Genomic DNA, 27,557 nt, shown 5'->3' on the forward strand with positions numbered 1-27,557 from the left:
GTAGGGGAGGCAATGGCAGAGGGCTGGTTGCCTTGTCATGTCTCCTCTTGATCTCAGGCGGTGGAGGCATGTTGAGTGCTTCCCTGAAGCTGAGCTTGAGCTTGGGGCCAACCTTGGTCAGTGCCAGTAGCTGGCGAGGATGCATCCAGTGTGAGGACCAATGAGGATGTGATGCTGATGGGTGTCAGTTTCTTCCTGCAGTTACTGGAGAACAGGTTCTACAGAGCTGGCGGACAAAGCAGTTCTCAGCGCTGAGTGCGTTGGTGCCGGTGTGTGGGTGGCTTCAGCATCAAAGGTTTCTGCTCTGAAAGATGGTTTAAATCAGCTGTTGGCTCTGCGGGAGTGGTTGGCACCAAATGTGTCAGCTTCAGGATTTCTTTGGTGCCGAACCAAGGCTAGGACATGGGCCCGAAATGTGTGCGTAGTGCAGACCATGGCCCATGGCCGGGTGGCAGTGGCAGACCAGACGCCTGTTGGTGGTCTTCGAGGCTGGGCGACTAGGCCCTTGGAGGGGGGGGTACTTGGAAGGCGAGAGGTGCATGGGAGGAGATTTCATACTCCGCCTGCTGTGTGGGAGGTAAGTCCTCATTTTCCAAGTCTGAACCTAAGCTGGGTTCTGGCAAGAAAGCCCCCTCCTTGACCGCTGACGGTTCTGGCTGGGGCTCACCCCTGAGGTCCTGGGTGCCAAAAATGTTCACGGTGTTGTTGCCACTTATTGTGCCATTTCGAGGCGTCAAGCCCAACAGTGAAAAGTTTTCTTCAAATGCAAGGAGCGACAGGCATTGCAGGAGGGTTGTGCTCAGAAGAGAGGCAGAGATTGTAGAACTGGTGGAGATCAGAACAGGGGTATTTGGCACAACACCAAGGACAGTAGCGGAACAGTGTTTGTTCTGTCACAGGCAAAACATACTTGCCGTGGAGAAACAATGGGAGGACCCCAAAGGACAAGGCCGCCACTGGAGCATCGAAGCCATCTTAGGTCCCAACCCAGATGACTCGACGCACATCAAGTTGATGTGAGAAATTGTGACGCAAAACATAACAGTATTTATGGAGGGGAGAGGAACCGAGAGAGCCTGAAGCGATCACTTGCGTCAATCCACAGCTTGTTAACACGTCTGAACCGGATGGCGGCGAGAAAGCAATCTAACAATGGAGCTTAAGCCCATGCGCATTACCAGCAGTAGGAGGAGTCACTGTATCTTGTGGCTCAAGAACACTTCTTTAAAGAAAAACAACCAGCACACATCCGGGCCCAACACTAGATGGCAGGAGTATGCACAGCATGTGTATCTACAGCCACACAATCCTTGAACATGATGTTTACACTCAAATGAATTGTAATTTAAAACCTTCTTTAATGGGAAAGTTAGCCTTTACTTGTCCTGACCATTTGATGCCTGCTGCTTGTGTCCTGGGTCATATGACTGTGAACAGCTTGGCAGCTGGCCTTTGTGTATTCCTACCAGACAGGGAGACAAAGGTGGACTAGATGTTGGCAGAATGGGCCGTGATGGCAGGAAAATGGCAGGATGGATCATCCTGCCAGGATGTTTGTGCAGTAGCCATTCCCTCCCCCACTTACATTTCAAAGGGTTGTCTCCAGCACACACACAAAGGAATCTGACACCAGCTATTACTTGGAGCCTTGACAGGGGAGGGAGGAACCAGATGTGGGGATGGTATAGGAAATCCCCCTACTTCAAAGGCTGGTACCAGGTATAAATATTGGACCTCTTGAACCACTTATCAGATAACTTATGGATCTGTGGAACACTTGGACTACCCTGCTGCTATAAAGACTGTCCTGCTTTCCTGCTGCTGGAAAAACCTCCCTGCTGCCTGAGAATGGAAGCAAGGACCTACTCCTTGAATCCAGGAAAAACAGAGGGAAACTAAGTGCTAGCTGGCTGGTCTCCTGTTCTCGGTTACAGGGACAAAAACAAGCTCCAGATGCCTCCATGCAACTGACCTGCTGCAACTGCACCTGCATGAACATGCAACTGGACTTGCCTGAACCCTGCTGGCCTCTGCTAGAGTGAGTCCCTGATCCCCAAGAGATGTTGCCTCTGGTCCTAAAGCCTTGACTGGCATCAGAGTCCACTCCTTTGCCAAGAAAGGAAGAAATCCTGATGTTAGCTTTTCATGACAGAAAATTTACGCCAAGACTCTGCCGCCTGCAACAACCACCAACACGAAGCTCAGTGAACCTGACACTTTGCACTACAATGATCGCCAGCAACAACATGCACTGCAAGATCTGCAATTCACACTATAGCCTGCGGTAACCACCAACTTGACGCCCGACCAGATCTTCACACTACAGTAACGACTGTCCACAAAGCCTGGCCTCCTCACGCTACAACTACGACCTGTGCTCTTCCTGGTCCTCGCAGCCTCCTCCCAATATGAACTGGACTCTGTGCCAGACATTGAGAAGGTGACTTTTCAGCTGGACTAACCTGAACCCTGAATCCGGCCCATGCTCCATCTCGGTAGCATGCCCAGATGACTGCAAGTGCCGCTTTTAGACAGTATCCTTCACTAAAAATTTAAAATTGCATGCCATTCCATTGGTTGGATTTTTGTAGTTCTAGTATCATTTTATTTATTCAAATTGACACCATTTTTCTAAATTGGTGTGGGAGTTTTCTTGTGTTTTCACTTTATTACTGTTGGTGTGCTGCGTAAATACTTAACACATTGCCACAAAGTTAAGCCCAACTGCTTTTGTGCAAGGCTACCAGACGATTAAGCACAGGTTAATTAATTTAGTGATTTGTGTAGTTCACCCTGACAAGGATTGTGGCTGCTGCTTGAGAAAGGTACTCACCCCCCCCTCCCCACCAATAACTGAATTTCCTACACAGAGCATATGAAAATTAAGGCTGTTTTCAACAGCCTTTATAAGTGTATAAGAAGACTCGTCCCACTCTTCCCTATTGTTGTTATGTTCTTAGGAAATAGACAATTTACAATGAATTCTTATATTTTTCCTAAGATAACATTCAGACAAATGTGTGTCAGGCACTGGCACTGGTAGTCTGGTTTCAATCCTAGATTTGCAGAGTGGTAGCACAAAATGGTGGATGAGAAGAGGTGTAACTCTATACCCACAGTCATGAAATGTAATGTGGGTCTGGTTATATATTGATGCTTATATGTTAAACTGTGTTTGATAGCCATGTTCAGCTGTTTAATACCTGAAAGTTAAAAAATCTTTCAAAGTCTTGTTAAAAAATACAAGCAAGCATTGCCAAAGCCATTTGCTCTGACCTTTGTGGCCTATTGGGATTGCCACTGCTTTTTGGTGATGCTGAACAGTATCCGAAAAAAACATTGGTGGTTATTCAATGGGCAATGATAGGCCCCCACCTGAATGTTATGAAGAATACATCCATATTATAGCCCCTCAGCGCCTTGAGTTGTATGAGGAGTCACTAAACAAAAACATTCTCCTATCAACATTACGAGAAGTCATGGCAATCACTGCATGAGTCTGCTAAAAATTAGTGCTGCGATTTCTACAGAGCCCACTCTCTAATCAACGTAGACGCCAAAGTATTTACACAAACGAATAGCGACCAGGCTATTTTTCGTTCCTACCTTCCGGGGTTGGTTGTCTTCAATAAGGAGTCGGGGTGCTGCCATCAATGTTACATCAATGAAGTAGAGATTGTGAAAAATGCAAACATCACACAAAGAACAAGTGTAGCAAATGTATTCAGCAGGAGAGTTGTATGGGTGTGGTATGTGGCTGGTGATGCATTTTTTGAAGAGTACTTGCAAATGTATTACTAAAGCATGGTCTGGTAGCGCACTGTCATTTACTGACACATTTTCCATTGAAATGGCTACTATATTTGCCCAGACATATGGTTTTATTGTAGACAAACAGTTCAGTGGCATGTGTAGCTGCAGATACACATGCTGTACATACGTCTGCCATCTAGTGTTGGGCTCGGAGTGTTACATGTTGTTTTTCTTCGAAGAAGTGTTTTCGAGTCACAGGATCGAGTGACTCCTCCTCTTCGGCTCCATTGCGCATGGGCATCGACTCCATGTTAGATTGTTTTCTTTCCGCCATCAGGTTCGGACGTGTTTCCTTTCGCTCCGATAGTTCGATTCGGAAAATCTTAAACTCTTCATTTCTCATTGGTATTGTTTCGATCGTGTTGCACCTTCGATTGACACTTCCGTACCGTCGAAACAAACATCTGTACTCACCCTTCGGGGCGCGTGCGTGCCAACTCTGGCCTGGTCGGGCCGACTGCGTGGAAGCCTCATGGATCGGACTCCATTCCGATTCTGTCCTCGGTGCCGCGCTAAATTCCCTTATACGGACCAACACCTCGTCTGTAATCTCTGCCTTTCCCCCGACTATTGGGAAGAAAATTGCGAGGCCAGCAGAGCCTTCTGGTCGAAAAAGACGCTCCGGGACAGAAGAGCACGGAGACTCGAGATGGCATCAAAAAGCACCGAACATCTCAACATCGAAGAGGAAGAAATCATGCAGACCGCAGTCTCTGTTTGAGGATCTGACTCCGACCAGGATTCCGAGGAGGACAGACCAGTCACGGCAGGACAGCACGTGAGTCTGCCTGCCCCTGTACCATCTAAGCCGAAACATAAGGCCTTGGGTACGCCACTGCCGGAAGGCCATGGCTTGATCAGAAAGAAAACGCTTGGTGACCAACCCACCAGCTTGGCACTGAAAAAGGCCACCCCTCCGAAGCCATCGGACTCGAGCCGAAGCTCCGTCTCCGAACCGAGCAAACACCGCTGTTCTGAGTCAAAATCTTGAAAATCCTTTTTGGAGCCGAGACCATCTTCAACTCCATCTTTTTCAATACCGAAAAAGCCAGCTTCGGAGCCGAAAAAACCTAGTCATACTGAGGAGCATGGACTTTCAAAAGCACTTAAAGAAAGCCACAAAACTACTGCGGAGGACTCACAAATGGAAGCAATGGATGAAAGGCAAGCCAGGATTCACATCCATAAAGAAACTGGCAACATTTTAACCACACCTCCTCCAAAACCAAAGAGGAAATTAGCCTTTCAGGAGGAATTGGACACTACACAGCCTCCAGCTAAAGTGCCAAAAACAAAGGAGAGACCTCCAACTCCTCAGTTTTCTCCTCCTCAGTATCCACATCGACATATCTCTCATTCTACCAGTCCTACACCTATGCAGTCACCATCGCACTCATTTGATTAACAGCAGGACAATGTGGATCCGTGGGATCTTTATGATCCAGACAATAACCCAGATTGCTATCCCTCTAACCCTTCACCACCAAAGAATAGTACAGGCTAAACTCAAGTGATAGCTAGGGCGGCAACATATCATAATATCACCATGCATACTGAACCATTAGAGGATGATTTCTTATTTAATACACTCTCCTCCACGCATGCAACATATCAGTCGCTTCCTATGCTCCCCGGCATGCTAAAACATGCTGACCAGATATTTAGAGAGCCAGTAAAGGCAAGGATAATTACTTCTAGAGTGGAGAAAAAATATAAGCCACCTCCTTCCATTCCTGTCTATATTACCCAACAACTACCTCCAGACTCAGTAGTGGTAAGCGCTGCCAGGAAGAGAGCGAGCTCACAGTCGTCAGGTGATGCACCCCCACCAGTCAAAGAGAGTATGAAGTTTGATGCAGCAGGGAAAAGGGTAGCATCTCAGGCAGCCAACCAGTGGAGAATAGCCAACTCTCAGGCGTTGTTGACTAGATATGACAGGGCCCACTGGGACGAGATGAAAGATATAATCCAGCATCTCTCCAAAGAACAGCAAAAAAGGGCACAACAGATGGTGGAGGAAGGGCAAGCCATCACTAATAATCAAATTAGGTAGGCCTTAGACTCTGCAGATACAGCAGCCAGAACCATCAACACTGCTGTAACCATAAGGTGACATGCATGGCTTAGGTCTTCAGGATTCAAACCTGAAATCCAACAGGCAGTGTTGAATATGCCATTCAACCAAAAACAGCTTTTCGGCCCAGAAGTCGACACTGCTATTGAAAAAATGCAGAAGGATTCAGACACCGCAAAAGCCATGGATGCACTGTACACCACACAATACAGGGGATCCTTTCATAAACCCCAGTTTAGAGGTGGATTTAGAGCCCAAACCGCGGAGGCATCCACGTCACAGCCAAAGCCGGCCTACCTACCTCAATACCAAAGAGGTGGTTTCAAGAGCACTTATATAGGCCAGAACCCCAGAGTCAGGGGAAAATATCAAACACCAAAACAAGCCTCACAACAAAGTAAACAGTGACTTGTGCCATTCCTTTCCAATTCACACCTCCCCTGTGGGGGGAAGACTGCAAAAGTTCCACAACAATTGGCTAAACATTACCACAGACAACTGGGTATTATCAATTGTCCGCAATGGCTATTGCCTAGAATTGATACAGACTCCACCAAACATTCCACCAAAACCACACAGACTATCAACAGACCATATCACTCTGTTACAGGAAGAAGTCAAATCTTTATTACTCAAACAAGCAATAGAGGCTGTGCCACAAAATCAAGTGGGGAGGGGAGTTTACTCACTGTATTTTCTCATTCCCAAAAAGGATGGAACCTTAAGGCCAATATTAGATCTCAGAACCCTCAATCTTTACATCCTTTCAGAACATGTTAGATCAAGGGTGCCATGCTGCCATTATTTTACTTGAGCTTAGTGCAGCATTTGATACCGTTGACCATAACCTCCTCTGCCATAGACTCTCCAAGATGGGGATAGGAGGTACTGCTCTCTCTTGGCTTTCTTCTTTTCTTACAGGAAGATCTTTTCAAGTCTTAGACCTCATTTCTTTTAGATATCTATCCTGTGGAGTTCCTCAGGGCTCCTCTTTGAGCCTGACTCTTTTTAATATCTATCTATCTTCCTTAGCTAAGGTGGTTTCCCCCCATAACCTCTCCATGGTCACCTATGCTGATGATACTCAGTTAGTAGTATCCCTCTCCAGCACCGGGCATTCCTCCTCTGCCAGTCTCTCTTGTTGTTTGACAGACATTGCCAATTGGATGACCCGATCTAAATAGAAATTTAACGACGGAAAATCCGAGGTAATGATTGTGGGTAATGGCTCTCCTGCTTTTCCTCTGACGTCTTATTCAGAGGCCTTCAGCAGCCTCCCCCCTCCTAAGACACACATCCAGAGCCTTGGTTTTTGGCTTGAGCCCCGTCTAACTGTGGAGATCCAGTCTAAAAAGGTTTCGTCTATGTGCTTTGGCCTTTTGAGATCTTTTAGGAAGATATTTATTCTTCTGCCTCCCATGGCTAAAAGAATCCTCATTCAGGTGCTGATTCTCTCCCGCCTGGACTATGGCAACTCTCTGTTCCTTAGTTCTCCAGACTATGTGATAAAGAAACTCCAAGTTGTGCAGAATGCTGCAGCCAGATTGCTCACTAATCTACCTAGGCATCTTTCTGCAAAGCCAGCACTTGCAGCACTCCACTGGTTGCCTATAAAACAATGTATTCAATTTAAATCCTTATGTCTGGTCTATAAAGCCCTATATGATAGGGGGTCCCTTTTTTCTTAGACATTGCTTCTCTATGCCCCCGCTAGATTTCTGCGTTCATCCACCTCCCGGCAAGTCCATATAGCACGATTTAAGAGATCCTGGGGAGGTAATTCCTTCTCGGTGAGAGCTGCTCGGCTATGGAACTCCCTTCCTTCAGAGCTTCGCCATGAATCTTCCGAACGTCTATTTAGGAAGAAGCTAAATACAATTCTTTTTGCTGCTAATTCTTTGCACTAATTCTTTCTCTTTTCCTTCTTAGGATCTTTCACGTATCTCAGAGCTGGGACTCCCTAGGGTAGCTACACGATTTACAAATCCTTAAACTAAACTAACTCAAAAATTTGGAAATGGCCAGTACACAACCAAATTCACCTGGTAGCTCAGTACATTCCAGGGATACACAACCAGTTAGCAGATGTTCTCAGCAGAAATCATCAGCAGACACATGAGTGGGAGATTCACCCTCAAGTACTTCAAAAATACTTTCATCAATGGGGAACACCAGACATAGATCTAATCGCCACCAGCGAAAATGCAAAATGCCAAAACTTCACATCCAGATACCCACATCCCCTATCCAAGGGCAATGCTCTATGGATCAATTAGTCAGGGATATCTGCTTATGCTTTTCCCCCTTTCCCACTCATTCCATTTCTAGTCAACAAACTGCGTCAAAACACGCTCAATCTGATACTCATAGTGCCAACGTGGGCACGTCAGCCGTGGTACACAACACTACTAGACCTGTCAGTAGTATCACACTCCAAACTCCCAAACAGACTAGATCTGTTGACACAAAACAAAGGGCAGACCAGGCACCCAAATCCCAACACACTCAATCTAGCAATTTGGCTCCTGAGGTCATAGAATTTGGGTATTTACAACTACCAACTGAATGTATGGAAGTAATTAAGCTAGCGAGAAAACCCACTACCAGACAGTGCTATGCCAACAAATGGAAAAGATTTGTATATTACTGTCGATCTAAACAAATTGCTGCTCTTTCAGCATCAATACAAGATACTGTATGCTATTTACTTTATTTACAAAAATCAAATTTAGCATTCTCTTCCATAAAAATACATCTCACTGCAATTTCCGCATATTTACAAAATATACAGCACAGCTCTTTCTTTAAAGTTCCTGTTATCAAAGCCTTCATGGAAGGTTTAAAACGCATCATCCCACCCAGAACACCTCCAGTTCCTTCGTGGAATTTAAACATAGTGCTTACGCAACTTATGGGCACCATTTGAACCTATGCACTCATGTCAAATGCAGTTGTTAACATGGAAGGTTGCCTTCCTAGTCGCAATTACATCATTGCGAAGAGTTAGTGAAATTCAAGCTTTCACTATTGAATAAACGTTCATACAAGTACATAAACATAAAGTCGTACTATGAACTAACCCTAAATTTCTTCCTAAAGTAGTATCACCTTTTGATATCAATCAAACAGTGGAACTACCAGTCTTCTTCCCACAGCCAAACTCTGTGGCAGAAAGAGCTCTACATACATTAGACATTTAAAGAGCTCTAATGTACTACATAGATAGAACAAAACCATTCAGGAAAACTAAACAACTATTTGTAGCTTTTCAGATACCTCATACTGGTAACCCCATTTCAAAACAAGGTTTAGCAAGATGGATAGTAAAATGCATCCAACCATGTTACCTTAAAGCTAAAAGACAACACTTAGTTGCACCTAAAGCACATTCCACAAGGAAAAAAGGTACTACAATGGCCTTCTTAGGAAATATACCAATGGCTGAAATATGTAAAGCAGCTACTTGGTAATCACCACATACATTTACTAACCATTATTGTGTAGATGTTTTAGCAGCACAGCAAGCCACAGTAGGTCAAGCTGTACTAAGAACATTATTTCAAACAACTTCAACTCCTACAGGCTGACCACTGCTTTCATGGGAGGACTGACTGCTTTGTAGTCTATGCACAGCATGTGTATCTGCAGCTACACATGCCACCGAACGGAAAATGTCATTTACCCAGTGTACATCTGTTTGTGGCATGTTCCGCTGCAGATTCACATGCACCCTCCCACCTCCCCGGAAGCCTGTAGCCGTTTAAGTTAAACAAACACTTGTTGGTATATATATATATATATTCCATTTGCATGGACATCTCTTTTCTTTATACTCTATCACTCCTACCTTACCCTCTGTGGGAAAACAATCTAACATGGAGTCGATGCCCATGTGCAATGGAGCCGAAGAGGAGGAGTCACTCGATCGCGTGACTCGAAAACACTTCTTCGAAGAAAAACAACTTGTAACACTCCAAGCCCAACACTAGATGGCAGACGTATGCACAGCATGTGAATCTGCAGCGGAACATGCCACGAACACATATACACTGGGTAAGTGACATTTTCCATAATGTTTTGAAAAAAAAGGTTTCAGCTAATATTTCACGTGTACAACACCAAGTGTATTCATTTGTTTTGATCAAATCAAAATCTTTTCTTCCATCACACTTCAGAATTACAGAGAAAGGTATAATTTGTGCTTTCCTAACTGCTGATATAGTGGCTGATTTAGATATTAGCAGACGAGTCACTCTGTCACAACGGTGACGGATACCTCATCCCCCCAAAATCTAAAACACTTAGGATATAATGGGATTTAGATTTTGGTGGAAGGGATATCTGTCACCGTTGTGACTAATTTGTCTGCCAATATCTAACTCGGGCTCATGGCCGGAAATATTTCTACAGTTCATTTACAGGTATTAAAGTTTTTATTTTGTTGTTAAGTGTTAGACCTGGCATTCTTGGTGTGGTTTTCCCTAACTTTGTCCCCTATGACCTCCTGTTTTTCAGACTCGTTTTTGCTGGCTTTTAGGAAACTGGGTACTTTACCACTGCTGATCAGTGCTAAAGTGTAGGTGTTCGGTACTCTAAAACATGGTAACATTGGAATCCTACACAATTGACATATTTAATTCACTTGTAGGTCCCTGGTGAGGTGCACTATATGTGCCCAGGGCCTGTAAATTAAATGTTACTAGTGCTCCTGCAGCACTGATTGTGCCACCCACTACAGTAGCCTTCAAACATGTCTCACGCCTGACACTGCAGAGCATGTGTGCAGTTTTAAACTGACATTTCGACCTGGCATGTGCACCCATTTACCAGGCCCAACCCTTCTTTTTAATTACATATGTCATCCCTAACGGAGGTCCTGGGTGTCAACAAGGACAGGGTGCAGACTTTTTAACCATTTGGACATGTACCTTTAAGCTTAACATGTCCGGGTAGTGAAAAACTGCTAAATTCGTTTTTTACTACTGCAAGGCTTATCTGTTTCATAGTTTAACATTGGGGTTACCTTGAAGCCTCCTTAAAGTGTAACTTCCAATTGCGAAAAGACAGAAATATGGAGTTTAGTGTCTCTGGACTCACAATTTAAAATCACAACTTATGTTGAGGTTGGATTCTAAATTTCAAGCCTGAAAATGCCACTTTTAGAAAGTTGGCATTTTTTTTACTTTAACCACTCTGTGCCTCTGTCTCTCTCTGAATATACATCTGGAGTAAACGACGGCTGCGCTTTATGCATTCCCTCTAGACACTCAGACACAACAGGGTGATGGGTCCTTCTGGGCTAGATGAGTGGAAGGGGATGACACACTTGAAAATGGCTGTACCTCTCATCCCAAAGAGTGCAGCATACCCCCCCTGTAGATTGTCTGGATCCAGGGAAGGAAGGGCTGGGACCTTGTGATCTTCAGAGGCCTTTTTGAAGTCTCCCCCACTTCAAAAGCACATTTGGGTATAAGTACTCGACCCCAAAAGCCCACCAAATCAAAACTCTACTGGAGCCAAGGAAACTCTGCCAGGAAGAAGTTTGCTGTGCTGCCAGGAGGAACTACCACTCTGTAACTCCGTTGCTGTGTTTGCCTACTGTTTGCTGTGTGCTGTGTTGTAGGATAGACTGCCACTTTGCCTTGCTGTGTTGGCCAGCTGCCTCTTGCCTGCAGTGAGAAGGACTGGACCTGTTCTCTACATCCTTGAACCCAAAATTCTTTAAGGGCTTGTTGCCTTGGCCCCTGTTCTCCTGCAGTCTCGGGGACATCAAAGCCTGCCTGCAACTCTCCTGGTGCTGCTGGACTCTGCCATCGTTGAGTCCTACCCTTGCCTGAGGTGCCCCCTCCACTCCTGGGCCTCAGAAGTGGGTTCTGAAGCTGATTTTTGCAAAAACTGACACATCGCTTTTGAGTGCGGGAGAAATTCAGAAGCATTGCTCCCTCGATGCTGACGCAGAGGCTGCTCAACAACAGTGGATTCACAGCCTCTGTGGCTCGACACTAATGCTCTGCGTGGCTTACAACGACTCATCGCACTCACTTCAGTGGAACCCGACGACGATGCAGTGACCCGACGGTGAAAAATACCAACGCATCGTGCCCTCGACATTGTCGTTTTGCTCCATCAAAGGTACTGTCTCAGTGGGCCCTGCATGGTTTCTTTAGCCGGCCTGGATTTTGGATTTGCACAGGTCCCTCACAATTTCAAGTAACCTTAGACCGCTTGTTTTCACATTTAGGCCCTCATTACAACATTGGCGGTAAAAGGCGCTTACCGCCGTGCAGAAGACCGCCAAAACACCGCCACGGCCGCGGAATTCCGCCACAGCTATCATGACACACATCTCGGAATCCGCCGAAATTCAGACACCCACACAAGACTGCCACACCAAAGGTCAGTGATAAACTGGCGAAAACAAAACCTCCACCATCACGCCAACAGAAACACGCCCATGCTATCACGACACACGAATCCACGCGGCGGTCTTTCAACCGCGGTATTCCATTGGCGGTACACACCGCCGCGCTCAAAATAAACATACATCTCCGAAACACCACCACATTGGACAATTAAAAATACACACACCTGATACACATACAAACACCACTCCCACACACCCAACACAATATAAAACACCCACCCACATCACCCACAAACCCCTACGACCAAAAATCAGAGACGAAGGCCAGATAGACAGAGAGCACAGCAACTGAGAACCCCACCACACAGAGGCACACAACACCATTACCCATACAACATTACACGCACAATACACCACACACCACTACACATCACCACACACATCAACACTTACACCACCCCACACATCACCCACACCACCTCATGTCTCGCCAAAGACACCCCCGGTTTTCTGAGGAGGAGCTCAGGGTCATGGTGGAGGAAATCCTACGGGTAGAGCCACAGCTATTTGGCTCACAGGTGCAGCACACATCCATAGCCAGGAAGATGGAGCTATGGCAAAGAATCGTGGACAGGGTCAACGCTGTGGGACAGCATCCAAGAAATCGGGAGGACATCAGGAAGAGGTGGAACGACCTCCGGGGGAAGGTGCGTTCTGTGGTATCCAGGCACAACATCGCGGTACAGCGGACTGGCGGCGGACCCCCACCTCCTCCCCCACAACTAACAACATGGGAGGAACAAGTCTTGACCATCATGCATCCAGAGGGCCTCGAAGGAGTCGGTGGAGGAATGGACACTGGTAAGTTAAATCTCAACTATCATATCCCCCACCCTACCTGCATGCCATCACACACCTCCACCTTCCCCCCCTCCCCTCCCCTATCACTCCAACTCCTCACTAATGTACTCATAACACAAACCACCCATCCCAACACCAAGCCCCGCATGGAAAAACAAAGCATGGTCAGCCCTCACCAAAGCATGCTCACTGCACATACCCATAACAACCCCCTAACCATCATCACACAAACCCACACACAGGAATGCTTGCACTGGGGTACACAAACACCCACCCATTGCACACCATTAGTCACACACATGCACTAATCATGCTCTTATATCCCTGCAGGACCACTACGGAACGTCACCACACCGGAGGGTCCAGACAACTCCACTCCACCCACAGAAGAGGCCCACAGTGACGACAGCAGCTCTGCCCTACTGGATCCTGATGACCAGCCCGGACCATCGTGTTCCTCGGGACAGTCGGTTCCCCTTGCACAGGCACAGCCCAACACTGACCTTCCACCCTCTGGTAACACCAGCACAGCACCCACCCAGCGGGCCCATACCTCCGTACCCAGGACACGTCAATCAGCGGTGTGTCCACCACTACAGGGAACCCAGAATAACCCACCACCCCAACAACAACAGGGACCTGGGGGCAGTGGTAGTGGGCACACGGTCCAGGGGACGGAGGCACAGGAACACAGGTGAACTGGGAGGGCTGCTGTGCGACGGGGCGGACAGGGCAAGGGAACCCACCCTCCACGAGGCCCCCTCCTCCATCATGGGAGCCTACCACCACTCCCAGGAGACGATGGCCACGGTCCTGGCCAAGTTTCAGGAGACCCAGCGCCTGCAGGACGAACTGTATTTGGGGTTCAGGGAGGAGCTCAGAACCATCAGCTCTGCCCTGGGCACCATCGTAGGGGTGCTGAGGGACATACAAAAGACCATGAGGGACACCGTGGCACTCCAAGGGGCCCCTGACACTAGCATGGACGATGAACTGCCCACCACCTCCGCCGGCGCTAGTGGACAGGACGCCCCGCCACAGGACCACCACACCAGCACCTCACCCCCTGCAGACGGACAACCCCCCGCAAGCGGTCTCTGAGATCCAGGAACAGGACAGAGCAAGATGGCAAGACCCCCGCCAGGAAATAAGACCACCCTGATTGTCCTCCCACTGTCTCACTTTGTTACCCTTTCCCGATTGGAACTGCCCCATCTCCACTTCCTATGCCCATATGGGCAGTGCACCTGTGTGACTAATGGACTGGACTCTGCTATGGACATTCCTCCACCGTCCCCCATCACCATATCACTACCCCCCTCCATTTTTGAGCACTGAAATAAACACCCTTGAACCACAAAACAATCTGGAGTCAGTCTGTGATTTGGTAAATATGTATAATCAATGACAGTGTCAACATGCGTTTCCAATTTTAAAGCAAACATACCTATGTCACACATCACAAGTCCTTGAAGGATGCAAGCAGATGACACACGTTGCTAACCACACCTGTGAAACCGTAATGGAAAGGTACAACTCCGAGACCAAATACTGCTATGAACTGACAGACAGGATAGAGGTAGAAGTGTGAAAGTGAATGTAATGGTAAATAGAAAACTGTTCTCACCTGTGTGTCACTGGAAATATTGCTGTATGACTGACTCCCTGTTGTCTATGTCTTCTTCCTCAGCGTCCTCCTCATCACTGTCCACAGGCTCCACAGCTGCCACAACACCGCCATCTGGACCATCCTCCTGCAGAAAAGGCACCTGGCGTCGCAAAGCAAGATTGTGAAGCATCGAGCAGGCGATGATGATCTGGCACACCTTCCTTGGTGAGTAGAATAGGGAACCACCTGTCATATGCAGGCACCTGAACCTGGCCTTCAGGAGGCTGAAGGTGCGTTCGATCACCCTCCTAGTCCGCCTATGGGCCTCATTGTAGCGTTCCTCTGCCCTGGTCCTGGGATTCCTCACTGGGGTCAATAGCCATGACAGGTTGGGGTAACCAGAGTCCCCCAATAGCCACACCCGGTGCCTCTGGAGTTGACCCACCATATAAGGGATGCTGCTATTGCGCAGGATGTAGGCGTCATGCACTGAGCCAGGGAACATAGCATTTACCTGCGAGATGTACTGGTCTGCCAAACATACCATCTGTACATTCATGGAATGATAACTCTTCCGGTTCCTGTACACCTGTTCACTCCTGTGGGGGGGGACCAGAGCTACATGTGTCCCATCAATAGCACCTATGATGTTGGGGATATGTCCAAGGGCATAGAAGTCACCTTTCACTGTAGGCAAATCCTCCACCTGAGGGAAAACGATGTAGCTCCTTACGTGTTTCAGCAGGGCAGTCAACACTCTGGACAACACGTTGGAAAACATAGGCTGGGACATCCCTGATGCCATGGCCACTGTTGTCTGAAACGATCCACTTGCAAGGAAATGGAGCACTGACAGCACCTGCACTTGAGGGGGGATTCCTGTGGGATGGCGGATTGGTGACATCAGGTCTGCCTCCAACTGGGTACATAGTTCCTGGATAGTGGCACGGTCAAACCTGTAGGTGTTGAGTAAATGTCGTTCCTCCATTGTCAACAGGTCCACCAGCGGTCGGTACACCGGAGGATTCCGCCATCTTCTCAAATGTCCAAGCTGACGGTGCCTAGGAAGGACAACAGCGACCACAGAGTCAACAAAATCCCAGGTATGTACCCACAGATACACAGAACACGACACCAAAGACAAAAATCTTCCTGTATGTGTGTCGAGTGTAGGCCCAGGTATGTGTGACGCAGTTGCAAATTAAGCCATGTGGGCCCCTGAAATGGCGGCTGCCTGACCTCTAAACTGGGACAATGGGATGTGAGGTAACTGCGCTGGCGTTGTACACTGTCGCGGTAGGCGGTCGAAGACCGCAGCGCAAAGCTGCATTGGTTAACATTGGACCCTATGGGTCCCAGGAGCCAATGATGAAGTGCGCCGGCGGTGATGAGACGCACCGCCGCGGACGTGACCGCCATTTTCTATCTGTTCAATCACTTGATACCTGATCTTCGACAGGAGAGGACCTACACTGCAAGTGCTGCTGTGACCTCGGTCTGGAAGAGACAATGGCTGCTGCGTCTGGGGAAAGGGTCCCTGCCTTCACTGCTCAGGAGTTGGAGAAGCTCGTGGATGGGGTCCTCCCCCAGTACACGCTACTCTACGGTCCTCCAGACCAACAGGTAAGTACACAGAGAGCACGTTCTATGGGCTATGCCTGGGTGGAGAGGGCTGGTTGTAAGAGGGAAGGGGGCAGAGTGCAGTGAACATGAAGGACTGTGAATGCATGTGCCACATGGCAAGGGTAGGGATGGGGGCCACTCACATCAACGGTGCAATTGGTAATGACTTCTTTTCTTTCCCTGTGCATGTCATGTAGGTCAGCGCCTACCAGAAGAAGGACATTTGGCGTGCCACAGACGGGGCACCCACTGCCGTAAAAGATGGGACGACATTCGCCGCTGGAGCAAGAAGACGGCGGAGGCTCAGCTGGGGATGGCCTTCCAATGTGGGAGGGGTGCCCGTCGCCCCATGACCCCCATGATGTTCCGGATACTGGCGGTGGCCTACCCTGAGTTGGATGGGCGCTTGAGGGCATCACAGCAGACACAAGGGGGTGAGTACACCCTCATTCTGGGGACTTTGCGTGCATTTGAGGGGTCTAGGTGTGGGAGGAGTGCTGTGCCCCCTGGCTAGGCCAGGGCGACTTCCATAGGCTAGGCCCCTCCGTAATGCAGGCCATGTCGCACTCCACCCCACCGCAGTAGAGTGCCAAGTACAGGTATACATGCCCCTGTGGCATCCATGTGTGCAGATGTCCACCATAGCGATGTAGGCCATATCCCAGGAATTGCATCTGTAGAGGCCAGGAGCACGGCGTAGTGCAGGGGGCTGCTGTGTCTGTATTGTCCGCCAACGGTAGCGGTAAGCCATGCACTCAACCTGTCTTTCTTCTGTCGCCCCCCCCCCCCTTTCTCTGCTCTCCCTGTTCCTTTGTGCATCAGCATCATCAGGCGGAGGTACAGTGGCACCGGAGCACGAGGGAGCTGAATCCCACATGGTCATGGAGGGCCACACCACGGACTCAGAATGCACCAGTGGGACGGAGGGCGAGGGGAGCTTCACGTCGGGCACCGGATCACCAACCAGCGACACGGACTCGTCCGCCGATGGGAGCTCCCTTGTGGTGGCGCCACCATCTGTGCCCCACACTTCTACAGGTACAGCTGCCACCTCCCCTACCAGCACCGCCCTCCCAGCAGCCCCTCAGCGTTCGCCCCGTGCCCGCTCACCCAGGAGGGTGGGCATCACCTTCGCCCCAGGCACCTCAGCCCCTGCCCCTGTCACCCCTGCTGCCCTCAGTGAGGAGGCCATTGACCTCCTCAGGTCACTCACTGTTGGGCAGTCTACCATTGTGAATGCCATCCAGGGTGTAGAAAGGGAGTTGCAACACGGTAATGCATTCCTGGAGGGCATTCATTCTGGTCAGGCTGCCCTTCATCGAACCCTGCAATCTTTGGCCTCAGCACTGATGGCAGCCATTGTCCCTGTGTCTAGCCTCCCCCCTCCAACTTCCTCCACCCAGACCCAAGCCCCTGTACCCCAGCCTATCCCAAGCACACCATCAGACAAGCATGCACACACCTCAACACACAAAAGTAGCTCAGGCAAACATAGGCACCACACATCCCACAGGCACTCACACAAGCATCAGACACATACAGACACAGCAACATCCACTGCCTCCACTGTGTCCCCCTCCTCATCGTCTCCCTCCTACCTCCCAGTGTCGTCTACACTCTCACCTGCATGCACTACATCTACAGGCACTAGGACTCGCACCAGAACACCCAGCACCACACCCCGCTCACCTGCATTCACCACCCCCACTCCCATTTACACGTCCCCTGTGTCCTCTCCCAGTGTGTCTGTGACGCACCCACCCAAAGTACACAAACGCGGGCACCCACACACCCAACATCCATCCACCTCATGACAGCCTCCAGTACCTGCACCTGCACCCAAAACATCTAAAGTGACACCTCCTACAACCACCTCCTCTTCCTCCACTCCCAGACCCCCTCCAGCTACCCATCCCAGTGTTCGTCATAAACTCTCCCTCAGCAACGTTGACCTCTTTGCCCCCATCCCCACACCTCCAATTCATAAGTCCTGTAGTAGCGCCTCAGCCAAAAAGACTCCAGTACCAGTGGTGCGTGTTACAGGTGTGTGGAGTGCACCGGCCACCAGGGCAGGCAGTGTGACACGGAGCCAAAGCACTGCCAGTCCACCCCCTGTAAAGCATCTCAAGTTGGAAAGTGGACAACGGGACAGGGTGAAGACTCCTGGCGGCAAAACTGCTCACAAGGGTCCCAGGGGGATTGCAGAGTCATCTGTGACTCCTCCAAAGGTGGTGAAGGGCCAGAGGACGTCTGCACAGTCTGGTGAGAGCAGCACGGCGGAGAAGGGCGCCATCCTCTCCGGCGGCCGGGACGCCACCGCCTGCACCGTTGTCACTGGTCAGGAGACCACCGCCAGAGTCAGTGCCCAGGAGGGCAGGAGTATCGTCACTGGTCAGGAGACCACCGTCGGAGTCAGTGCCCAGGAGGGCAGGAGTATCGTCACTGGTCAGGAGACCACCGCCGGAGTCAGTGCCCGCTGGAAAATGAGGGACCGCCATGCCACACACCAATGCACAGGTCAGAGACCGCCATGGCAAAGCACCGCTGAACAAGGGAATCACCGCCATGGTGAAGACCGCTGAACAGGGCACATCACCGCTGAACAGGGCAGAGAACCGCTGAACAGATCAGAGACCGCAATGGCAAAGCACCACTGAACAAGGGAATCACCGCCATGGTGAAGACCGCTGAACAGGGCAGAGAACCGCTGAACAGATCAGAGACCGCCATGGCAAAGCACCGCTGAACAAGGAAACACCGCCACATCAAGCATCGTTATCCCATGTACAGCTGGGACTGTGACGGAACAGGAACCGTCACGGGGAGATTAATGCAGTGTGGGCGCCATTCCCCCTCCAGAACCAGTGGAGACTGTTATCCACTTGAGAGACTGTGGCTTTGCACTCCCCAGGATTGTTCAGTGGGCAAACCAACCACTGTAGAGACTTGAGACACTGTGGCTTTGCACTCCCCAGGATTGTTCAGTGGGCAAACCAACCACTGTAGAGACTTGAGACACTGTGGCTTTGCACTCCCCAGGATTGTTCAGTGGGCAAACCAACCACTGTAGAGACATGAGCGACTGTGGCTTTGCACTCCCCAGGATTGTTCAGTGGGCAAACCAACCACTGTAGAGACTTGAGAGACTGTGGCTTTGCACTCCCCAGGATTGTTCAATGGGCAAACCAACCACTGTAGAGACTTGAGAGACTGTGGCTTTGCACTCCCTAGGATTGTTCAGTGGGCAAACCAACCACTGTAGAGACTTGAGAGACTGTGGCTTTGCACTCCCCAGGATTGTTCAGTGGGCAAACCAACCACTGTAGGGGCTTGAGAGACTGTGACTTTACACTCCCCAGGATACATCAATGGGCATGGAGCCCCGTCGTGGATCTGGCATGGTGCTGTAATCCGGCTGAGGTGCCTCCTCCCTTCCCTTCCCCCTGAGGTGCCTGTTGTATTTCGATCTGATGCCCCAGCAGTGTTCTCTCCGTTTGTGGACAGGTATCTATTGTGGGCCTCACCCATGCATTTTTGGACCTGTGGTGCACGGACATTGATATGTGCATACCTGCACTGCTTCTCGTAATGTATATACTTTTGAATGTGTATATATATATATATCTGTATATATTTGTTAACTGTATTTTGATACATTACAATTTTTCAACTGATTTCCTTTGGTCTTTGCATTCTTCCGGGGGGGTTGTGGGTTGTTACTGTGATGTTTTGACATGCATAGCTGTGTGTGTTATAATGTGCGGGGGTGGGGGTGTTTCGTGTGTGTCCCCCTGACTTTTGCCTCCCCCCTCCCCTATGTCGTAGGTGCAGTACTCACCATTGTCTTCGCGCCGCCGTTGCTGGTGTTCGTAAATGAACAGGAAGACAAGGGCAGGTAGGATTTGTAATTCCGGCTCCATGGTATCCTCCTTCCTCGTGGGATGTGTAGAAGGTGAGCGTTTTCCCATTGCAAAAGCTGTTTCCGCCGTGTTTTTATCCACGGTGAATCCGCCCCGGAAAAGGTGGCGGATTGGCGGGTTGTGATACTGTGGGCGGTACATTGTCTCCCGCCTGTCTGTTGGCGGTGACCGCCGCGCTGCTTGTCTGTACCGCCGTGGCGGTCGGAGTGTTAAAGTGGCTGTCTATGTTGGCGGTTTCCGCCACGGTCATGATTCCCTTTTTTTGTCCGCCGGCCTGTTTGCGGTATTACCGCACCTTTAACACCGTCCACCAGGGTTGTAATGACCCCCTTAATCTTTTAAAATTCATATCTCGACTTCTGCTTATTGGATTTGTGTCGTTTTGGTCTTCTTTAACTCAGATAAATATTCTCTGTTTTTCTAAATGGGCATGGAGTCTTTTTGTGGTGTCTTTCACTGTGTTACTGTAAATTAAGTGTTGCACAAATACTTTACACATTGCTTCTTAAGCCTGACTGCTCTTTTCCACGCTACCATAGGGTTAGCAGAGGTTATATCAGGTTCTGTAGATGACTTACCGTGACAAGCATTGTGGTCCATATTTGTAAAGGGTGCATACCTCTGACAACTAGAGACCCAATTTCTAACACTGAGGAAAAATGATACCCTATAGTCTTTGCTTTCACGCTCACTATATTCAACAAATTTGTTGCATAGTTAACTAAACAAAATCCTCTAACTTTGCAGTACTAGAAAGAAAAAACACCAACCTCCCTTTTGAAACAATTAGCACCAATTTGCCAGAAGACATAGCCTTACATTTGACCTCTGTCTTTCACCTGAACGCACAGTGTATGTGGCAAGATAAAAACAGAATGTATAGATGTCTTTGTAGCTCATTTATCTTCTTATTTCCAGCATGGTTATATTTTTTTGGGGGGGCAGGCGCTGCAGTAACCACTCACACCTGTACTTCCAGCACCTATGGTCTTTGACTTGTGGCTTCATGCCCGGTAGTTCCACCTTGCACAATATTTAAAAACTGTCTGCGTTCACCCATCAAAATAATCCTGAGACTCCTGTTGCAGCCAAATTACTTGATTCACTAGAATTGATGTTTCTTTTCACTATTCATAGCTGAATGGGACTGAGGAATCAACTTAGATATGTATCTGTATATATTCAGACCCAAAGGCTAAGGTTAGGGTCTATAACGTGGCATCAGACGCTATTGCGACTGATAAGGATACCCTTCAAGAGTGTGCCCTGTCTCTATTATTATTCACTCCGGCATGCATCCTTCACGAAGATCACCAGAACACAGGACTGTGCTTTGGCAAAAAGCAGATACTGCTCACTTTGTTTGCAGACATTTTATTATTTGTCAAAGCTCCATATATCAACCTTAATCCTTTGGTATAGATTAAAGAATTCAGAGACAAATCTGGACTCAGAATTACGTGGTCGAAGCCCATAATCATGCACCTTACACAAATAACCGGAGCCCCAGGACTAGATTATCCTTTCACATGCCAAGTGATAGCCCTTGATATAATAATAGACTGGAAATAAATATGGATAAAACTGCCACTGTCACTAGTTGGCAGGATATATCTCTGATAAAAAAAATGCTGATCTTGCCAAAGCTACTTTACTTTTTCCAAAACATCCTTATACCCCCATCCGAAGGTGCTTTGACCAACTCAGGGTGCCAGGACAAAATTCACCTGGGCTGGGAAGCAAGTGTTGAGTCGACTGGACAGCACTCACAGTACCATACAATAAAGATGGTTTATCCAATCCCAGCCTCACACTATACTTCCTCGTGGCCTAGGCAAGGCATGCATATCGCTGGTACTCTATTGGGTATAACTTCTTGCATAAGAAGATTGGAAAAGATCTTGCCTACCCTGCACCCCTAAAATCTCTCCTCACTACCAATGCTAAGAAACTTCGCAGAGAAATAAACAAAATAGCATGTAAGAACAGGGCATGACACATACGAGAGAAACTATGTGCTGTTGAGATAATATACTTTCCTGCCTGAGAACACCCCAGTAATACCACTTACAAAGGAACCCAAAACTAGGGCTCAGCTGTGTGAGAGGCAACTACATTGTCTAGGTGAACTATATTCAGAACACATTCATCACATAACAATTCACTGATGAAGCACCTTGCTCACCAATGTATACCTTCTTTTACTACATTGTAAGAAAATGGAAACAATATGTTTGTAGCAAGTGTTGCTGTAGATACACATGCTCTGCATACTTCTGTTGGGCTTTCAAGTCACAAGGTCTTATTGATGCTTGCTCCGGTCTTGGATGCGCATGGGAACTGACTCAATTTTTACACAGTTTTTCTCTTTGCCTTCAGGTTTGGACGTGATTCAGCGCGCTCCTAGGCTCGATGAGTTTGATGGTTCCTGCCATGGCCTCTGAGTCAGTTGCCTTCCACCCCATCACGAGAAAACTTCTTCCATGCATTCTCCACTACCGGTGTAGAGTCCATTCCTCTGGTCGTCGTCCACAACCAATCAGGCCTTGGCTCTCAAGGCTCTTCAGGAATGAGGATGTATCCAAGGTAATGGAATGGAAGCCTTTCAAGAGATGCTCCCATTGTCACTCTAAATTCCTCTGGGCCGATGTCCACGCCACCTGCAATTTTTTCATCTCAACAGAGCACCACAAGATCCACCTCTAATGTTGGCAGTAAGACTTTGGCAGCACAGAGACCAATGGGGGCCCATAGCAGGATGGCGCAATCCTCTTTGGAAATGCCAGACATTTTTGATGAGGCTGATCACGATCAGCGCAGGAGAAGAGGAGGAAGCATTCAGTGAGTTGCCCAACGTTCCAGCACACCAGCCCAGTCCTGTGTTCGTCAACTCTGACGTCTCGGAGTCAGACAAGGTAGAAGAATAAGCGCCCAAGGATGTCCATCCACCTCGGTCAGCTCCGGTCCATGTTTGAAGGCCATGCCATGCTTGAGTGTTGTTGATGCCCCAAACCCTCCAAAACATCTGGAGCTGTGCATCACTCCTCTGGGGGACAGACATCAAACCATGTGCCGAAGTCGATGCCACCTTCTGGTGCACCACTGCCTTTAAGCACCTCAACCCAAATGACCTCAGTTGATGCCGAACCTCCAAAGTCCGCTCCGTCATTAAAGCCCAAGCCATCACTGGCTCTGATGTAGGCATGATAGGCGCTGAAACAATCATCGACTTGAAAGGCCTCTACTGATGACACACAGGAACTCCCAAACCTTGAGAGGCTGCAGCAGGAGCTGATCAAATGGCAATGGAGGATCATTACCCACCCATGCACAGCAAGAATCTCAGCCTCAGAGAAGACTTTACCCACTTCCTCGCAGGCTTGCCTTCGAGGAAGTGCTGCCACCGGACACTCCTGTGCCCATTTTACCTTTCAAGACGTTGTAACAAGATTCCTTCCCGCCCTCCCGCCACCATCCTCTCCTCCACCAACACTTTCACCACCTATGCATTCTTCTCAGGGGTCTACAGCTACTAACAGTCCGAGTCCCTATTCTTTAGTGGAGAGCTTTGCCCCAAAAAAGTATAGCAAGGCCTGGGTGGCCTCTTGAGTCTAATACCCTTCATCATTCTACATAGAAGAGGGTCACATCCAACTGCGGTTTCACCCAGAAGGGCATGGCCAGCTGAAATGCCTGACCTGTGACAATTAGCAGTCCTATGAGATAAACCTGGTTGAAAAAGTTCAGCGAAATAGTTGACTAATTCTGTCACAGAGGCCTCCACGGGATCCAGACTCCTTTCCAAGCACCAACTACGCCATTTACACCAAACTTGTTAATATCTCTTCAGAGTACCTGGTGTCCAAGATTCATCCAATAAATCTTTAGCCTTTCCCAAAAGGCCAGAGATTCCTACAGAGCCCTGATATGTTCCAGACAAGAAGGTTCAGCTTTCCTGTTAGAACTAAAGAATGTTCCTCTATATCGGGACCCACCATCAAGCCTGATTCACCTTATTGTTCTAACCCATCTAGCTATAGTGGCTGTAGATATTGCTTTATGTGGCTTCACATAAAATATTAAAAGCTGAGAATCATCATCATGTCTAGCATTCTGTTTTCTTAAACCTTCATACAATTTACCACACACAGTTTTGGACAATCCTGAAATGAGGGATAGAATACATGACTGGACATATTTTTTGTTCTCTTTCAAATATCAAAGCGGACACCTTCTACTGAGGAAATTCTGTTGCAAATCTCTAACTCTTTAACTTCAGAGTCTCTTCTGAATAATACTAAACATAGAAGAGTTGCTAACCTTTGAGAAATCTGTCTCAACCAAAGGTAGTTATTTCCAGGCCATGAGTCAGAGTCTAAAAATCAAATTTACATGCCATAAAAAGTATAGCAAGGCCTGGGTGGCTTCTTGAGTCTAATACCCTTCATCATTCTACATATAATAGGGTCACATCCAACTGCAGTTTCACCCACAAGGGCATGGCCAGCTGAAATGCCTGACCTGTGACAATTAGTAGTCCTATGAGATAAACCCGGTTGAAAAAGTTCAGCCAAATAGTAGGCTAATTCTGTCACAGAGGCCTCCCCGGGATCCAGACTCCGTTCCAAGCACCAACTTCGCCATCTACACCAAACTCATTAATATCTCTTCAGAGTATCTGGTGTCCAAGATTCTTCCAATAAATCTTTAGCCTTTCCCAAAAGGCCAGAGATTCTTACTGAGCCCTGATATGTTCCAGACAAGAAGGTTCAGCTTTCCTGTTAGAACTAAAGAATGTTCCTCTCTATCGGGACCCACCATCAAGCCTGATGCACCTGAATAAGAAGAGGCTCTTCCACTGCAAGCTCCATCACCACTGGGAACCATACTTGTGAAGTCCAAAAGGAAATCACTAGAATTAACCTGCAACCATCTTTCCGGACTTTCCATAGTACCCTCTGAATCATTACGAATGATGGGAATGCATAAGCCTTGTCAACCAATCATGTGCAGAGGCATCCACTGCCAATGCCTCTGGGTCCAGCCTCCAACTAAAAAATCTTGGACCCTGACTGGTCAACCTGCTTGATAATAAATCTAAATCTTTTGGACCCTAAACTTCGTGGATCTCCCTGAAAATCATTAGGATCAATTGCCATTTGCTGAAATGTCTGAGATGACGTGAATTCCAATCTACCCTCAGATTCTGTTCCTCTGGAATGTGTCCTGGTGACAAAATAATCTTGTGTTTCCAACAAAAGTACCATATCGCCTTTACTGGATCTGCCAACTACTTTGATTTGCCAACCCCTCAGATGATTGATGTATGAAACTTCCAAAAGATTGTCCATGTGAATCAGTACTACACTGTTCGGCAAATAATTTTTGAAGCTCTTCAAATCATGCAGACCTGCCATCATTTGTAGCCAATTTATGTGGAGCTAGCTCTCCTGATGCGGCCATCTCTCACCTGTCTCTAAGTTGTTTAGACGGGCTCCCCAGCTCAAAGAACTGGCATCTGTTTCTAACGTAAACTCTGGCTTATTTCCAAAAATAGGTTTCCCATTACAACTTTCCAGGCTGTTTAACCACCACTTCCGATCTTTTCGAGCTTCCAGAGACAAAGCCACTGAACCCGCATTCCATAAACCTTTTCTCAACCCAACTGTCTTTAACCTTTGAAGAGCCCTGTAATATAAGGGACCTGGAGTAATTGCTTGAATCGATGAGGACGGAAGACCAATTTTTCTTGCTAGATCTCTAGAGAGTTACAACTTCCTTTCCCAATATATAGCTTACCTCCTTTCTTATTCGCTTTATCTTTTTCTGAGGTAAAAGTAACTGGGTCCATAATGTATCTACCTGAAGGTATTCCTAACACTGACTCAGTATCAAGACCAATTTTTCCATGTTCACAATGAACTTCAGGTTTTCCAGAAGTCCTCTTGTCTTATGTAACTGCTCTAGAAGTTCCTGATTTTTCTTGGCTCATCAAGACTATAGCGTCCAAATATATCACTAAACAAACACCTCTCTCCCTGAGAAAGTCTACCACTGGCCTTAAGACCTTGGTAAAACACCAAGGCTCAGAAGACAAACCAAAGGGAAGACAACAAAGTTGGTAAACAACACCCCTCCCTTTGAATCTGAGATATTTGTGTGAATCCTTTTCCATAGGAATCCTGAACTACGCATCCTTCAGATCTAATTTTACTAACCAATCTTTTTCTTGTAAAATATCCCTTAAAAGATGGATACCTCCATCTTGAAATGCCTGTAAACCAAAAATGGGTTTTATTCCCTTAAACTTATTACAGGGCGCCATCCTTTGTCTTACTTCTTTACCAAGAATACCTCTTCCTGCAAGAAACGGCCATACACAATACGCAAATCAAGCTTGTCCCTACTCCAATAGTAACAGTCAAGCCCAAACTAACAGGTCAGATGCCCTCTGGATGGGAACATATGCAACCCCGGACTGGTTTTGTTGTACTTAAGCCTTGTCAGTGAGGTATAGCTTGAGTTCTGTGGCACAGTCAGCATGGAACCTGTGTCTCACTGTGCCACAGGACTCCGGTCATACCTTACTGATGAGGCCTAAGTCTACTGAAACTGGGCTGGGTTTGCATACATTCCGTCTGGAGAGAACCTGGTCTGTCAGTTCAGGTTGCACTATTTGTTGTTGCAGGACCAAGATTTTTGCACCTGTCTAGTCTTTGTCAAGAGTGGCACAGTGAGTGAAAAATGATAGGCAGGAAGGTGGCCAGAGAGATTGTCAGTGGCTGAGTTTAACTCAGCCATGACTTTCATCTCCTTGATATTTGTTGCAGTAGATGTCTTTAAAGAAATCTTGTCCCTATTTTTACACCGCTATACTGTTTATCTGCACCAATTCTGGTACAGATATTGGCATGGCAATCATGAATAACAGCATCATTAAAAAAAGAAATTAACAAGGAGCGTGGCCAAGATGTCGGACAGAAAGTATGTGTTTCCCCGTCCCTCTGTCCCTGCCGCCCACTGGGTCCTGCCTTACCACTTCATAGCGGGTGACCTGGGGTATCCACTTTGGTTCGGAAGCCAACAAGCTTCAGGGACACCGCTGGTGCCAGAGCCCGGCCCTACTGGGCGAGATCTGCACCCACGATAGCTGCGGTGAGAGCGGCCCAGACTGCCACAAAATGGTGCAAGCAGCACTAGTGAAGTTGACCGTGCTCCAGCGCTGTGAGCCCAGAGGCACAGTCCAGGACAATGGCCACCTGCAGCAATACCACCCGCCAAAACTCTCTGCAA

General features: G+C 48.0%; 2 protein-coding genes across 2 annotated transcripts in view; one reads left to right on the forward strand and one right to left on the reverse strand.

Moving 5' to 3' along the window:
- Positions 1 to 24,363, forward strand: part of NUDT6 (nudix hydrolase 6) — a 177,144-nt gene extending 152,781 nt beyond the window's left edge. The window contains exon 6 of the mRNA XM_069242395.1: positions 22,644 to 24,363. The gene's annotated coding sequence lies outside the window, so the exon portion shown is untranslated. The remainder of the gene's footprint in view (positions 1 to 22,643) is intronic.
- FGF2 (fibroblast growth factor 2) overlaps positions 1 to 27,557 on the reverse strand; it is a 371,383-nt gene that overhangs the window by 8,050 nt on the left and 335,776 nt on the right. The gene's annotated exons all lie outside the window — the stretch shown is intronic.

This window comes from Pleurodeles waltl, chromosome 1_2 (assembly GCF_031143425.1).
Source record: "Pleurodeles waltl isolate 20211129_DDA chromosome 1_2, aPleWal1.hap1.20221129, whole genome shotgun sequence".
Classification (NCBI taxonomy): Eukaryota; Metazoa; Chordata; class Amphibia; order Caudata; family Salamandridae; genus Pleurodeles; species Pleurodeles waltl.